The sequence below is a fragment of the Polyodon spathula genome, chromosome 5, assembly GCF_017654505.1.
Source record: "Polyodon spathula isolate WHYD16114869_AA chromosome 5, ASM1765450v1, whole genome shotgun sequence".
In the NCBI taxonomy this organism is placed as follows: domain Eukaryota; kingdom Metazoa; phylum Chordata; class Actinopteri; order Acipenseriformes; family Polyodontidae; genus Polyodon; species Polyodon spathula.
The window spans coordinates 62,349,832-62,365,721 of record NC_054538.1 but is presented as its reverse complement, the minus strand read 5'-3'; the positions used below and the strand labels follow the sequence as shown (position 1 = coordinate 62,365,721).

General features: G+C 37.3%; 1 long non-coding RNA gene across 1 annotated transcript; it reads right to left on the bottom strand.

The window, feature by feature from the left end:
- Positions 1–10,663: 10,663 nt before the first annotated feature.
- Positions 10,664–13,729, bottom strand: LOC121315314. Its single transcript, XR_005950239.1, has 2 exons — positions 13,635–13,729; positions 10,664–11,394 (listed from the first exon to the last, which is right to left on the bottom strand). It is a non-coding gene; the product is annotated as an uncharacterized LOC121315314 (long non-coding RNA).
- Between the last annotated feature and the right edge of the window lie 2,161 nt (positions 13,730–15,890).

Below are 15,890 nucleotides of genomic sequence, written 5' to 3'. Positions count from 1 at the left end.
CAGTTCTTTACAGAACATTAATTGTTATTGGGGAGGATAAATACTACAGCAAAGACATTGCATATGGATTCTGACACAGAATTAATAACAATAGAATATAGTTCTAATGCTGATTAATGAAAATAATACCTTATACTACAATACTTTTTTTAAAACCACTGCACTTTTACACCAGATTTATATTTATAATTTACTAACGAAACATATAATATTTACTATATTTAAACATATACAATATATTATAATACATCTGTGCCATAATATAACTACTGTACTATGATCTTTGAATATATTGTTCACAAATTTCATTAGAATTACCTGGACATACAAGTACATGTTCGTTCGTTGTTTTTAAAATAACAACAATCTTACATGCAGTGTGTCATCCATGTTAAAAGAAATGTTGTAACAAATCCCTATAGAATAGACATAGAATAGCCACAGGAGGCATTTCTGTTGCTATACTATAGGCAAAGTCTTGTCTTAAAAGCTAGCAATGATAATTTTGTTGATTTTATTTCACCATTGAATTGTTTCCAAAATATAACTAGCTGAAAAGCCGTCGAGTGATCATTTTTTGCTTGTTCTGTATCCTACTAAACTACTTTAGTGGGCAACAGAATTAGTCAGTATCTGATTCAAAAATCAGATTTAAAACTGCTCATTTGTGTTCCTATTAAATGAGGCTGACATGACACAAAATGTAATATTTTATTCTACCATTTTCCTGTGAAATATACTACTTCTGTGTTTTATGAAGCCAAACAGATTATCATTTTTAACTAATTTACTTACGACTGAAATCCTTGTATATATTTGTCAATGTGGCATGGCTGAGGTCTGCCCTTGTAAAATAATATATTTGTGTTGGGTTTATGAATAAAATATAGTTTGGTTGGGTTTGTAAATAAAATGTATAGCTTTTGAAAAAACAAAGTGTGTGTTGGATGTCAGGGCTGGGAGGTAAACCTCCCTGCTTGCCTAAATGAAATTGAATGTACAGTGGGTGGCCTGGTGTCAATTTTATAATTGATAATCAATTAACACTGGTCATCTGCCTTTAAAAAGGATCTGGAAAGCCAGTCCGTGGTTCTTCTTTGTGCTTTGTTTGTTCCTGTTCCTCTGTATCAGGGTGAACAGCAGTGGCCGCTCATCATAAGAGGCTACTGAGGCTAAGCCTACGTGTAATATTGTAAAAGTAAAAAAAGCTACCTTACATCATGCTTTCCAAGGTCTAGTGTATTGCTATTGGCGAACGTGTAGCCTCAACATTGATGGGATTCTATGTGTATTCCATTTGCAATCACCCTCTGTCAAGTTTTATTGTATTTGTGTTGGCTACATGTTGCAAGCTTGCAGCTAGCCTCTACCCCTAATAATTAGATTTAATCTTGACGTGCCTGTTGCCAGGCAGGTTATGGGTCACATGGGCTACTCCCTTAAAATTTCGATTTCCATGAACAGTGCATAGTATATTTTTTATAACATTGTCGATTTTTTTTTTAATGCATATGCCTTTTTCCTCACTTTCAATTGAGGAAAAAATTAGAATAAAGGTATTCCAAAGCTTAAATTGGACCTTCTTCAACAGGCAGGACCAAAACAAAATGCCTTTTCAATTGCTCATGGTACAAAAAAAACAAAATGGCGACTGCGAGTAGTCGCTGTTTGGCTTTTCAAACCGGCTCTTCATCTGCATTTTTGTGGGATACAGTGATTTAAAAAAATCTTTCACCAGCTGTAAAAATAAATAAATAAATAAATAAATTCTACAAATGTATGATATATTACTGTATACCGGATACCTGTACCACATGGACCAACCAAGAGTATCACTGCGTGTGTAACCAGGATAATTGTTACAACATGAGGAGGGATTCTAATCCCATCCCAGTTTGTTTAGTTTGGGTTAGGGAGAAGGTTCCTGAAGCAGAATCTCCCTTTTAGTGGGTGTAGTGCAGAGCCACTGGGTGGCACACTTTTGTTTTTAGCTGTTTCATCCACTGTGTTTTGTTTTGTGTTTTTGTAATTATGTACACATGTCTGTATTTTCTTCTGCACTAGGCCTCCTTTGCTGGTACCCTAGTGGCAGCCACCAAGCACTGCAACTGCCTGCACCTTTGTATTAATAAAACCTGGACACCTGAGCGGCATTTCAACTACAAACCCTCTGTGTCTCTGTCATCTCAGCAGATACCCACACAGTAACAGAACACCCCTGTTACAGTCAATAAAATGTGTCAACATTTTTCTTTCTTTATAAACATACCAGTACATGTTTTTGTTCAGTTTTGATTGATTTGTTTGATCATATATTTTCCTTGTAGATACTGGTATTGAGACCTGATCTGTTTTTTTTTTTCTCTTTTTTCCTTGTTACTGTACCTTCTGTCTGTCTACCTATTTCTTTTGACCATTGTATATGTGTGTGAATATATATATATATATATATATATATATATATATATATATATATATATATATATATATATATATATATATATATATATATATAGAGAGAGAGAGAGAGAGAGAGAGAGAGAGAGAGAGAGAGAGAGAGAGAGATAGAGAATTGTAATAATATATAAATATCAATAATAAATAATAATTAATAATCCCACCACTATTAATTTTCTTTAAGGATATTCTTATAATTTTGTAGAGGAGGACTGTTTTAAACAGTGGCCGGGTTTCCACACATCTTAAAAAGTTGTTACTCTCTCTCCACAGTCATTATTTATGTAATGTAGCAGCACATTCCACACGTTATAGGAAGTGGGCTTCTACAACATTGTATGACTTTAAAGGAAGGGTAAATCGCCTTCTCACCCAAAAAAGCTGTAAAGTTGACCAAAAACTTAATGTTATTTTGCACGGAAACATATCCAGAAGTCATACGTTATGCTTATGAGACTAAAGGCCATTGCACACTGGATCTGATTATGTAATGTATTATCCATCATCCGAAAACTTGTCCGTCAAGTTGATTACATATTGGATGCATCAAAACCACACCAGAAAAAAAAAAGGCAGAGATATTTTCAACCAGCTCCAACAGCGATGATGCAGATGTATTACTTATCCTGTGGAGTCAAAGCCAAAAATGCAAAAAAGGTGCTATTGGATGCACCCAATATTAAAGAAACATGTTTCACAGGCTGATACAAGAGCTCAAATTGGACAACGAATGGTTCTGAGTTTATTTCAACAGCCTACATCACTCAGATTGTAGGCTGCTTTCTAACCTACAGCATCAGTTTTTCCCTCTGCTTTTGTAGTTAAAAAAACAAAACAAAAAAACAATAACAGAGAAAGAAAAGAGAGTTGATTCCTCCGCCGGGGCCCGGCGCTGCCTTACCCACTGTCGACTCGACGCTGGGCATACCTTGCCCTCCAACGCGGTGTGTGCAGCCTAAAAATAAATTAAAATTGACCCTATCCTTCAGCTCTGCTGTGTGTGTGTGTGTGTGTCTGTGTCGTTTTTTGTAAAATAAAAAAAAAAAAACAAGTATACCTCTCTTTTTTCTGTCTCTCTCCTCTTGTGTATAAGTCTGTAGCATTGGTCCATGCTGCTGTAAGCTTCGCGCTGCCCTGGTTGTGTGACTGCACACGGGCCAGGCTTATACTGTCTGTAGGCAATGCTTTGCACCGCTGCAAGCTGTGTGCTGCATCGGTTGTGTGACTGCACGTGGTCCAGACTAGACACCAGCCCAGCAACCTCTGTGCTTATGCCCCTGGTGCTTGGTGCCTTCAGTGCCCTTGGTGCCTTCGGTGCCTCGGTGCTTCGGCATCTTGGTGCTTTGGTGTCCCCAGTGCCACAGAGCCTCAGTGCCTCAATGATTCGGCACCCTCGGTGCTTAGACACTCCCTGCATCGGTGCATTTGGTGCAGTATATGTATTCGGTGCTATAGGGCTTGATGCCTCCCGGCATTGACACACTCGGTGCTTCGGTGCTGCAGAGCCTCGGTGCATCGGTGCTTCGACAACCTCGGTGCTTCAGCGTCTTCATTGCACAGGCACCCTGTGTATTGGTGCGTTCGGTGTTTCAATGCTTGAGAGCCTCGGTGCATTGGTTCTTCGGCAACTTCGGTGCTCCAGAGCTTCGACGCCTCAGTGCTTCAACATTTTTGGTCCATGGACGCCCCGTGCATGGATGCATTCAGTGCCTCGGTGCTTCGCTGCTTGACCCCTCGGCCCCTTCCAGGATCTTGATGCATTGGGGGTCAGACACCCCTACTGCAGACGCTCCAGGCAGCACCACGTCCAAGTTCCACACTTGCACGTCCTGTGGAGAGATGCTTCCCCCACAGGGCAAGCACATGTTGTGTGTTAAGTACTTGCGAATGCAGCATGCCTCCTCTGCCATAGGCAACAAGACATTCTGCTCAATTTGTGCAACGTCCCAACCTCGGACCCTGCACAGAAGACTGTCAGAGTTCACAGGGGTGGCTTCATCAGCCAGCTCAGCTGAGCTCTCTGCAGTGTTGGGAGCCCCACCCTCCCCCTTCTTCACCTGCCTTCCAGCCTGTCGCAGGGTATTCCCTGTGCGCCTGAACATGCTTCGACTCCCCAGCCTTTTCCGGTATTACCGGATTTTCTGGAGGAGGCTCAATCTTCCTGGCACCGACCAGCATTTCCAAGGACGCAGCCCCGATGGCCTCCTTGGAAGGCGCAGGGGCACAGGTGCGAACCCCTCCAGTAGGTCAGGCCATGGACTCTGTATGCCCTAATGGCCAATGCAGGATCACAGAGGCCCACCTTAAGGAGGCTTACACAGTGGACAAATATATATATATATATATATATATATATATATATATATATATATATATATATATATATATATATATATATATATATATATATATGGATTAGCCAAATGAGGCAGGCTGTGTTTTAAGACAACCTGAAAACTTAATGGGAACGTGGTTTAAGAAAGCTGTATGAAATCAGACAGTCGCGCAAGAACAAATTGGACAAACATTTAAATATACCCTAATATAGGTTATTTGCACTTGGAAGGAGAATTTCTCTGGCTAAAAGAAAACAACATGGAAACACACACAACCATAAAGTACTAACAAAATTGGCTCTGTTGTGAATCTCAATACAGTGTTCTGTTTCTTATACACTGAAGTTTGATGTACTGGGGGTAATAAAACACTTTACAAGGCATTGTAAAAAGTGACTGCTGCAACTATCAGAGTGAGGGAAGGTGGTGAGCCGTTCTCTCTCAGTTAATAAAGTTTACTATTATTATTTACAGTGATAATTCATTCAGCCTTCTGGCTTCCACAACAGCTGGTCATATCACCCTTAGATGTAACTGATATTTTGTATTAGAAAAAACTATTTTACCGTCACAAAACAAATTGGACTTGTTCATGTCTAACACCTTTCATAGCAAAATCACTGAACATTATTTATACCCTATTCACACACATACAAATGTGTGATCATCACATTTTTAAAACATAATGGCAATCACACTAAAGAGTGATATAAGATTGTATGGTTATATATGCAGATATTAATTACTTGACACAATTCTGGCTACTCTTATTATTCACTAGAACTTCTCTTTATTCCTTAGGGGCTTTTATTGTGACTACACTGCAGTTATCAGTCCCAAATATGAAGGATTCGTGGGTGGTGTAGAACTAAAACTGTTCCACCAAGAAGAGAACACTGATGTTGTAATAGAATCATTGCTGACAACAACCAAACAGTATTGGGAAGCAATTAAAAAGGCAAACAGAGTGCTTGGTTATATAGCCAAGTGTAGCGTACAAATTAAAGGAGGTTATGATGACATTGTATAATGCACTGGTGAGACCGCACTTGCAATACTGTTTTCAGTTCTGTTTCCCTTAATACAAAAATGACATTGTGACCTTGGAGAGAGTCCAGTAAATAGCAACCAGGCTAATCCCAGGTTTTAAAAGCATGAGCTATGAAGACCTCACAATGTTTACCTCCATCAACAGCAAGAACCCCCACAAACACCCAACCCATCTAGGCAGTGTACGATCAAGACTTAGAAACTCAATGCACAATGTTCAAATTATACCTGTAGTTATACCATGGTAACCATACCACATAGGTTCTACATTCATTAATTCCTCTTGTGTTACATCACACAGCAATAAAGAGCAGTATTTTCTAAAATCTCATGGGACAATTCATTTTTTTTTACTAAGAGGCCCCAACTCCACAGTTATAAAAGCAGTTAGCATATTTAAGAATGCAACTAAAATGGCAAAACTGCAGGAATAATACATCTATTGTAAAACTAAAGGAGATTAACATCTGTGTTTAAATAAAGCAATTAAGCAAGGTTTACGGATAATATCCCACAATGCTGTGGACGGTCTTCAGCTGCGTCAGCTCAAGGCTCCCTTTTTCCACCTTAATGACCATGTCTAGACAGTAAACACCAAACACGGCAGAAGTTTGGTTGTAAGGGAGAGCATTCATAAATACATGCCAATATATTTTTTTACCGGGGGTGTGACGTTTAGTAGACTTTGACCTTTCCTCAGTTATTCAGAGATTCAGTTAATACTATGTGTTGAATATGTTGATAGATTAATGTTATTATATGTTGAAAAAGATATTACAGGAATACATACTTAGGGCTTGAACTTTTCGGTTTTTACTTTTCAAATCTCTACCTCTCTTTAAATGTTGATTTGTCATTGTTAAGCTGTCTCTGCATCCTAATAGAGAGAAAACTACTAATTAAAGACTGGGCTTAAATTTTTTTTTTTTTTTGCTTTGCTACAAATCAAGAAGATTTTAATGCTGGACTTGCTATCAGTGGTACACTGTAGTGGGTATTTCATGCCGAAAAGAAAATCTATTGGGACAACTCTGTTAAACGAATGAAAATAACAAAAGAACATCAATAAACTAGGCAACTGCAAGAATAATATGCAGTTAGGATCAGCGATGAGCAAATAACATAATTTGTAATGTCTGTTTGAAATCCAAATTAAGCAAAACAGAATCAGGCTCAGGCTCAGTTAAGACAGGAAGGTAAAAACAAGTGACGTTGTTTTGTGATTAATTCTTTTAGGTAACAGAATCAGCTCAAAATAAGTATAAAGAGACATGTGATCAAAATAAATTCTGAACTCTTCTAGCCCTATACATACTGCACACATGACAGCAGCACCATTTATTAAGTTTGTTTGAAACTCAAATACAGAGCTCTGTATCGCTTTAAGGCAACAATTTAAAATTTAGAGCAAAAATAAAATTGCTTTTTAAGAGACATACTGGCTTTTTGAATTCTAACTTGCAAAGCTCAGTGTTAATTAAAGCACAACTAGTTTAATACATAATGTATTAATTAAAATGAACTTTGAAGTAAAACAGGTAAGCATTTTAATAATTTGATTTCATAAGCTGGTCTCATGTGAGAAGCAAAATATTCTATATTTTAATCCAGTTTCAACAAAATATGTTTTAACTCTAAAATGATTTTGCTTGGAGTGATGGTACAGTAATAAAGAAGCTATTGACCAAATAATATTGATTGTCAAGTCCTGGGGCAAAGAACACTGACCTTGCTGTCTCTTATTGCTTATTCCACCTTGGCCTTCTTCATCTATAGCCAGTCAATAATATATTATTTTATGTGTTTAAGCAAAGAAAGGAATTGCTGAATGCTACAAGGTGAATAACTGCTTGTACATTTTTCATGGTTATTTGCCTTTAGGTATATGGCAGCCCTATGTGTAGAGTGATTAAAGCCAGTCTTTAGTTAAGGCTTGATAGGATTGTCATTCAACGCTGCTATATGAGATAATTTAGTGCCATTAGTGCCATCAAATAGGCCCATTTATATTTATCAGTTAAAAAAGAGATTATAAATTTAAAAAAGGTTATGTATTAATTTAAAAAAAAAGGTATCAGGCAGTTTCAGCTTTAAATTACAATTGTCATCAGCACAACATTTTCATTAAAAAAGTGCAACAAAAATTCCTTTCATCCACCATTCTATACTGTAGGGAAAGGTGGAAAATGTATAAATTAAGCTCCAGTTGGAAAATGGTGGCAAACATTATTGTTGTCTATTTGGAGATTCCCTGTAACCATAATTTCAGTTGTTTATCAATTGCTTGAAATTAGGCTGCATATTTTAGAAATACATTGTATATATCAAATGTACAGTTGACCCTGTCTCTTACATTCTCAATATTGTATCAATATGTTATCTCCGTTACTGTATTCTTAGATAGATTTGGATTTCGGGAGGATGCATGACAACATGTTTCACAGTAGAACATGAAGTGAGAGCTTCTGCCACTATGTTTGCATTCACTTTTTTCATATAGTAGTTAAGATACACCTTTCAGAGTAATGTTGACATCAACAATTAAATTAGCTCTTACCATTTAGGCACAGCATCAACAAATTGAAAGACATGTTTTATAGTTGCCTTGGTTGTAGTTCCAGTCTGGGATACAGGTGCCATTATCATTCCCCTTTCACACCCCAATAAATAGTTATACCTATTTTACTAACAGTTAACAGCTCTCGGCCTTATATACTGCACAGTCAACTGTGGGACATATTCCCTGAATATGTCCTTAATACATGAATATGTATTAGAAATGTAACTGGATTAATTAATGAAACTGTGAGTCTTGAGAAACAGGGCAAACTGATGTGTCTTGAGAAGAGGCCTCTTTTTTGCAGACATACTGAACTATATGACCTACTGAACAAGGTGACCGGGGCTAGGTGACACCTGGACTGGATTAGGCTGAACAGACAGTTGAATTATGTACAGATAATTCACGAGTGCAACAACAATCACTTTGTCACAATGAAGACATAAACTAGCAATGTCCCAGTGGAAAAGGACATTAAAACATCAAAGCACTGGGAGTTTAAAGATGCAAGATAAACACAAATGCTCTCATGAAAGCAGAGTGAAAAGACTATAAATATCCAAGCAAAACTAAAAAATTGGCATTCCACATTGAATGCTAACCAAGGTGCTGTCACTCTGCTAAACAAACCTGCAACTCCGGGACTCTGCCTAAAAATGGACCCAAGAAGAGGAAGCAAGCTGCAAGCAAGTCACTACCACAAGCAACGAGACTGAGGCCCGGCGGAGGACTGGCGTAAAACATACAGAGACTACTATCAGACAAACCAGTCTGCGTCCGCTGTACACCTAAAACCAAGAGAAACTGTGCCCTGCTACCCGCATAGCTAAAAGATTCAGCAAAAAGGACAGAGCGGACGGGCGCTGTTGTGGATCCTATACCTTTTTGCAGCTGTTTGTTGATTCTATCGAGAATTGAAAACTTCATTGCCGAGTTTGATCCAATGTGGGATTGAAGACTTTGTTGCTACGAGGAGAGCCTTTTGCACTTGGCACTACAACAGATTAAGTTTCCAAACCAGCAGAACAAAAATCTAAGCTTCAAGTAACTGCTGAGTATAATTCCAGTTGCATTTTCCTTTCATGAAATTAAATTAATTAATTGTAACACATTCACACAGAATTGAACTGTTAATTATTTAGTTTGCACACTCTGCGTGTGAAATAACTTTTAGTGAAATTTGATGAGGTAACTATAAGTAATCTACCTCATACTGTTGTATGGAGAATTTCTTTAAAAGTAAACTTACTATATCCTTAATCTAGGTACTGTTAATAAGTTTAATGTGATATATTCATCATTTCAGTTTAGGCTGTGTGTGTATAGGTGTATGTGTGTGTGTGTGAGAAAGTTACTAGCTACGTCACAGCTTGCTTGGGCTGAGGAAGTTGCTACTTTGTGTGTGTCATATTTCAATTGCCCTGCTAGCCACCTGAATGAAGTGAAAGCTTTTGACTTGTGTTTCGTGCTCAGAGACGAAGAGATTTACTTTCTGACTTTTCTGATTTCTGTTTAATGCTTGTGTACTTAATAAAGTACTACTTCTGATTAAACATTTCTTGTGTCTAGAGTGTGTATGTGTGTTCATAGTAAATCCTCGATCTTTGTAATGCGTCAATTAAATATTATTAATAAAATAACTAATCAACCCAGATAAACTCTAAATTATCAATTATTGAATTGTTCCTACACAACCGTGTGGCATGCCATGTGATTCAATTCACTTGCATAACACTGCTTCCTGTTCAGCGGTTCTTATTAATGGGTTAAAGAAAACAGGTTGAGGAAATATATATATATATATATATATATATATATATATATATATATATATATATATATATATAGGGTGGCTATATTACACTTATGTTGTCCGATATAACCGATATAAGTGAGGTTTTAACAAAAGTCAAAATTAAAACCCTGTCTCTCTCTATTCGAGATGCTAACACTCTGCTTCATGCACTTGTGTTGCCTAGGATCGATTACTACAAAGCCCTTCTAGCGGGTGTCTGAGTAAAGGACATGACTATAGAATGCACTAAATGCTGGCTCCAGCAGACTTTTGACCAGGGTTTGGAAAAATGAACCAATCACACGTATCTTTGGATCCTTGCATTAGCTGCTCGGTATTCTTTGGATTGATTTCAAGATCTTGCGCCTCAGTTATAAAGGTGTACATGCCCTGGCCCTGCAAACATAAGTGAGCTGATCACCCCCTTGCATAGCTTCTTCATCAGTTGTCTTCCCTGACCATGGCTTTCTTTCTATCAAGGAAAAAGTGTCACAGTCAATGTACTGTAAGAAGGCTTTCAGCTTTGCAGACAGTGAAACTCCATTCCTGCCTATATTAGTGACAAAACACTGAAGGACATTTTGTTTGTAACACGTGTTTGTTATATTTTTAGTGTAGTGAATAGTTTTTTTTTTTTTTTTTTTTTTTAGTTAGGTGTTTCTTTTATAAAGCACTTTCATGTGGAAATGCATGTGAAATTGAAGGCTAAAATTGCTGTTGTTACTTTATTTTTTTCTTTTTACATGACATAATTTTTACACTGTAATTTGTTTCCCTCCACCTGTCTTTATAACCACAGAAAAGCATTCAAATAGGAAAATGTTAGCTAGCAGATTTGAGATGACCTGAGGTGTTAATTTGATATCAGTGGGGCAAGTCTGCAGGAATCAACAAGCATGGTTCAGACTTTCAGCAAACCAAAAACGCCACCAGCCATTTTAGACGTTTGGCAAAGGTATATATTATACAAAACATGCTGTTTTGTTTATAGGAAGAATATATTCACAAGGTCCACCTTGCCCTTTGGCTATAACTGCTGACACTCAACCATCTATTTATTAACTTCTTGTGTAGTTTGGTTTACCTGCATCTGTGTCAATATCCTTTCACAGCTCTTAGTAGTACTACAGCCTTTTGAAGGAGAACGTGTTCTTCATTGATGAAGTTACATCATCTTCTCATAGTTCCATGTTTCCCTAAAAGAAAAAAGTGGGTTGCATGGTTCTTTTATTGCAGACATGCCAGGCTTTAATTCCTTTAGTCTATCACTTAAATCAGCCCAGATTTACTTCATAAAAAAGTCTGAATGTTAAGTCATTAGCATTGCCTGAACATGCTGTAGATTCTGTGCGGTAGCTAGAAAAGATAACAAAACAAAAATGACAGTGCTGAGAATCCTCTTATTAAACTGACATAGAGTGTGCTACAACAAGGAAAAACAATACCCTACACTTGGTAAATCATTATTCATATGTTTTACAGACACTACATGGAAGAGATTATTTTCACCTAATTTTGAACCTTATTCCAATGGTATTAGCTGAATGTAGTAATCCAGTGCTCTACGATAACTGTTAGTAGGTGGCTGTAACGGGGAACCCTCCCCTTGTGTCTATTTAGTTATTTATGTATGTATTTCATTTGTATTTGTATGATATTATTATTTATGTGTAATGTCTTTGTATATGGGTGGACAAAGCCATCCGTCCGTATTATTATTATTATTATTATTATTATTATTATTATTTATTATTATTATTACTATTGCACTGCTGAAAAGTGTTTGGCCAGAAAAGGAAGCTGTCAGCTACAGAGCATGACAGAGAAGTAGCGCTCCCACCAGCTCTGCGAATGCTACCAATTTTGTGTGTTTTGTGTAAATCTTTTGTTTTATAATTTAATAAAATACTGCTTAGGCAGTTTCAGCTCCGTAACTTTGTGTTGTTGTTGCACTTCATTTAAATTAGTGTTTAGGGTATTTTCCTAGTTCTTTAAAGTTTATTCTTCAAACTACAAATAACAGTTTGAAGAAAGCATGCATTTATTTTTTGTCTTTATGTTGAGTAGGACTTCTGAAGCTGTATTAGTCTTCTAAGTGCATTGTCCTTGCAAGGAAAACAAAACTAGTTATGGCTAATATTACAGGTCCGGCTTCCCGTCATAAATTGACTATTTTTTTTTTTTTTTTTTTTTTTTTTTTTAACAGAAAACAATTATTCAGTGGTCAGTGGCGCCTAGGCATTTCATTTTAGGCATATATCCAAATTTCCACTTACATTTTTGACCTTTTTGGTCACAGTATAGTGCTATTTGTTGCTTAGTCGCCTTGATAATGAGTACCAAAGCTTGTGGCATATGCCTTAAATCAGCAATATAAATAATATACAGTACATTCCTATTATTATTACAATATGCTATGGATATTGAAAGATAGCCACAACATATTGACAAACTAAGATTGATCCTTTCACTGGGTAAACAGGCCACACACAAGAAACAGTGTGGTAACTATACAACATAGCAATGTTGTATTAGGAAATTGCATTTTACTGGTTAATTTGTAGATTTGGGGGAAAAATATCCATTCTGACTAAGGTCATCCAGAATATGGTCAGACCGGATAATTTGTCCCTCAGTGAGATAAAACAGAAATGCTGAAAAGCGTTATATTGAAAACACAAACATTACACAGCTAAAGAAGCACATTAACACAATTTCTCAAACGCAGTAAAATGAGAAATGGGGGTTAACGGGTGATGACAAGGACAATGACAAAGCAAACAAAGCCCACATGCTATTGCCTAGTCAATCATCAAGATTCACCAAAAGTATAGCATTTACATCTAAACTGCCTGCAGAATTCAGTTGAAGGGTACAGTGTAAAAGTAGTGTATCCATTATGGGGAGTAGAAAATAAGACTTGTATAGAAAGTGTATGTCAAATTGTTGCTCACAGATATAGGCATTGTCCACCTGGTTTGAGTGGTGCCTTTTTATCTTTACCACTATATGACTAAATGAATAGATACCCCACAGGAAGATAAAGAGACTCTGGTTTTGATGTGGTCTCTTGAGCCTACAAGGCCAAGATTGATTGCATTGCAATAAATGGTTACTCCTTATTCCTTTGTACTGATGATAATAATCTTCAAGAATGGTTAGCACTGGTTTCACTTTAGATAAAATGGTCACATTTTATTTTAATAGGAGCTTTTTTTTTTTTTTTTTAATTTAAGTTTTAATAATTTGCTTATTAACATATGACATTCATTTTTGCCAACAGTTATATAGTCAAAGGATGTCTTCCTTTCTGCTACTGAGAATCTCAAATCAAAAGCTTTGAAAATCTAGCCCAATATATTTTATAGGTTCACATGTATAGGTTTTATTGTGGTATCCTTGAATCCCACATTTTAATGCTATAAAAGACCCAGACCTTTACCACTGTACAAAGTCCAAGATGCGCACCAGGCTACTGCCATCCACTGATGTGAACAGTGTTTGACCTCTGCATATTCCCTCAGCCTTCAAGTTGTGGCCACATGTCTGTTGAAATAAATGAACACTGGTTAGCTACGTTATTTATTTATTTATATATACATTATATTGGGATTATGCTGAGCCTAAAATAATACATAACAAAGCGTGTCTGTGTGAGGGGTGGAGCATGTCAAAACAAATAGCAAAATATTCACATTTTGTTTCTTACTTTAAGACTTTCATTTGTTGAGTTTAAACCCCATTGCACACATAATACAGTGGCAACCACATCGTTTTTCTTAATAATATTTTGTGTCTCTCTCAAGCAGAGTATTTTTGTGGTCATCTGGCGCCATGTGTTTCCTTACAACTGAAAGATTTCAGAAAGGTTAGGCTGCATGGGTTAATCGTTTAATGCTTTTAGTAAGAATTAAACTTTGCACTGCTCTAACAGTGATACATTTAATGTACTCTTTTTTTTTCCAATACCATCACCCTCCTTATGGCCAAGAGTTGCAACTTTCTAACCAGCACCATAAGTCTCTGCTACACTCAAGTGTGAACTAGCATAATTTGTCACCAGAGCTAGTACCAATTAAATTGATTGTGTTGGAAGCAGCTTTAAGACCTCTAATGCAAGTGCTAAGGGAAGATGTTTTTTTTTTTTCCCTGCCCATTTCCCCTAGTGGCACTTAGACATAGTGAGCACTGAAAGGCTTTCAAGGTTCAGAAGGGTTTTATTTTCAAAAGACAAGACCATTGATCAGCAGTATTTAGGGGCATATATAATTCCAAGGTTTGGAGGCTGGATTTGCACTTAAGGCCTGGATCACTTTTTAACGCTAGGAAGCTAATAAAGCACCAGACAACAATGAGATTAAAGATACCAAAGTTATGTAAGTGTTAATGATGCAGTAGGGGCTGCAGCCTCTGCTGGAAAACTAAACCACATGTAGTTCAATAGTATTGTTAGCAAGTTTCCCTTAGGTTTAGCTAGGCTTAGGGTCATGTCAACTTCAGATTATTGGTGGATTTTACTTTTATAAACCTGTCCTGTTTTTAATTTAACTATACCTTGAGGGACCTTAAAGTGTATATGTATGTGTGAAACAGATGTGCTTATGCATAGGAAATAGTCTAAATGAATTTTAGTCCCATAAATGGTGACATTAGTACTACTATTTAAAAAAAATAAAAAATGACAAGGTTGCTTACGTTTAGAGTTGGAAAACTTATTTTTTAATTATGTATGGTATGTGAAATTTACCTTAAAAGACCAGCAATAAGGCTCAACTCCAGGTGGTGCTGTATTAGGACATAACATAACAGGTGTGTTGTGTCCTTCAACCACTCAGGGACAATATACAAAGCCACCTACACCCTTGAGTTCCCTATTGTAATTACAAAATGTATCCTACAAAACAAAGCACTAAACTAGCGGTTTTGTTTGTTGTTGTTTACACCAAATAATTTATTGGGATGTGTGACAGGACTGGAAGGAGTCCCTGTCGTAATTTGCCCTCCCGACCACCGGCAGCGCTGTGTAGGGTTGACCGTGATTGGATCAGGAGGCTGAACTCTGACCATGCAGGAAGTTCCGGGTCAGGCAGCCATCTTGGCTCAAGGTAGAACCATGCGGCCGTCGGGTCCCATCATTGCAATCAGCTGTGCTGTTCTCGTTGATTGGCTGACGTGGGGCAGCGTGCTGATTGCAGGGGTGGGACTTGGCAGTATTTAAGCAGTATGGTTTTGCCATTCGCGCTGTCTGGGCTGAACTGAAAACACATGCTGTGCTTGCTTTGTTGCTTTCATTCACTGCTGTTATTCACAGAAGCTTGAAAATCTTGGACACTGTTGGATTACTGGAGTGAGGAACCGAGGACTGGCCATTAATCTGTGAAAGGGAGCTAAGAAGCGGTAAGAGGAAACCCACCGCAGTACCACAACGAAACCCAGTGCTTCCTTTGTTGTTATTTTGTAACCGTGACATTTTTGTTTACTCTTTTTATTTCAAACCTGAGTTTACCATTGCTGGTATTCCAGGTGGTTTTCTTGTTTATTTTTTGCAATACCGGACTGTTCTATTTTTATTGTTTTTGTAAAATAAAACCCTGCCCTGATACCATTGATGGTACAGGGCTCTAAGGACTAATCTCCATTTCCGGCTCCTGTGTGCTGTCATTTCTGGTCCTTCCCAAAAGCTCCACCCACT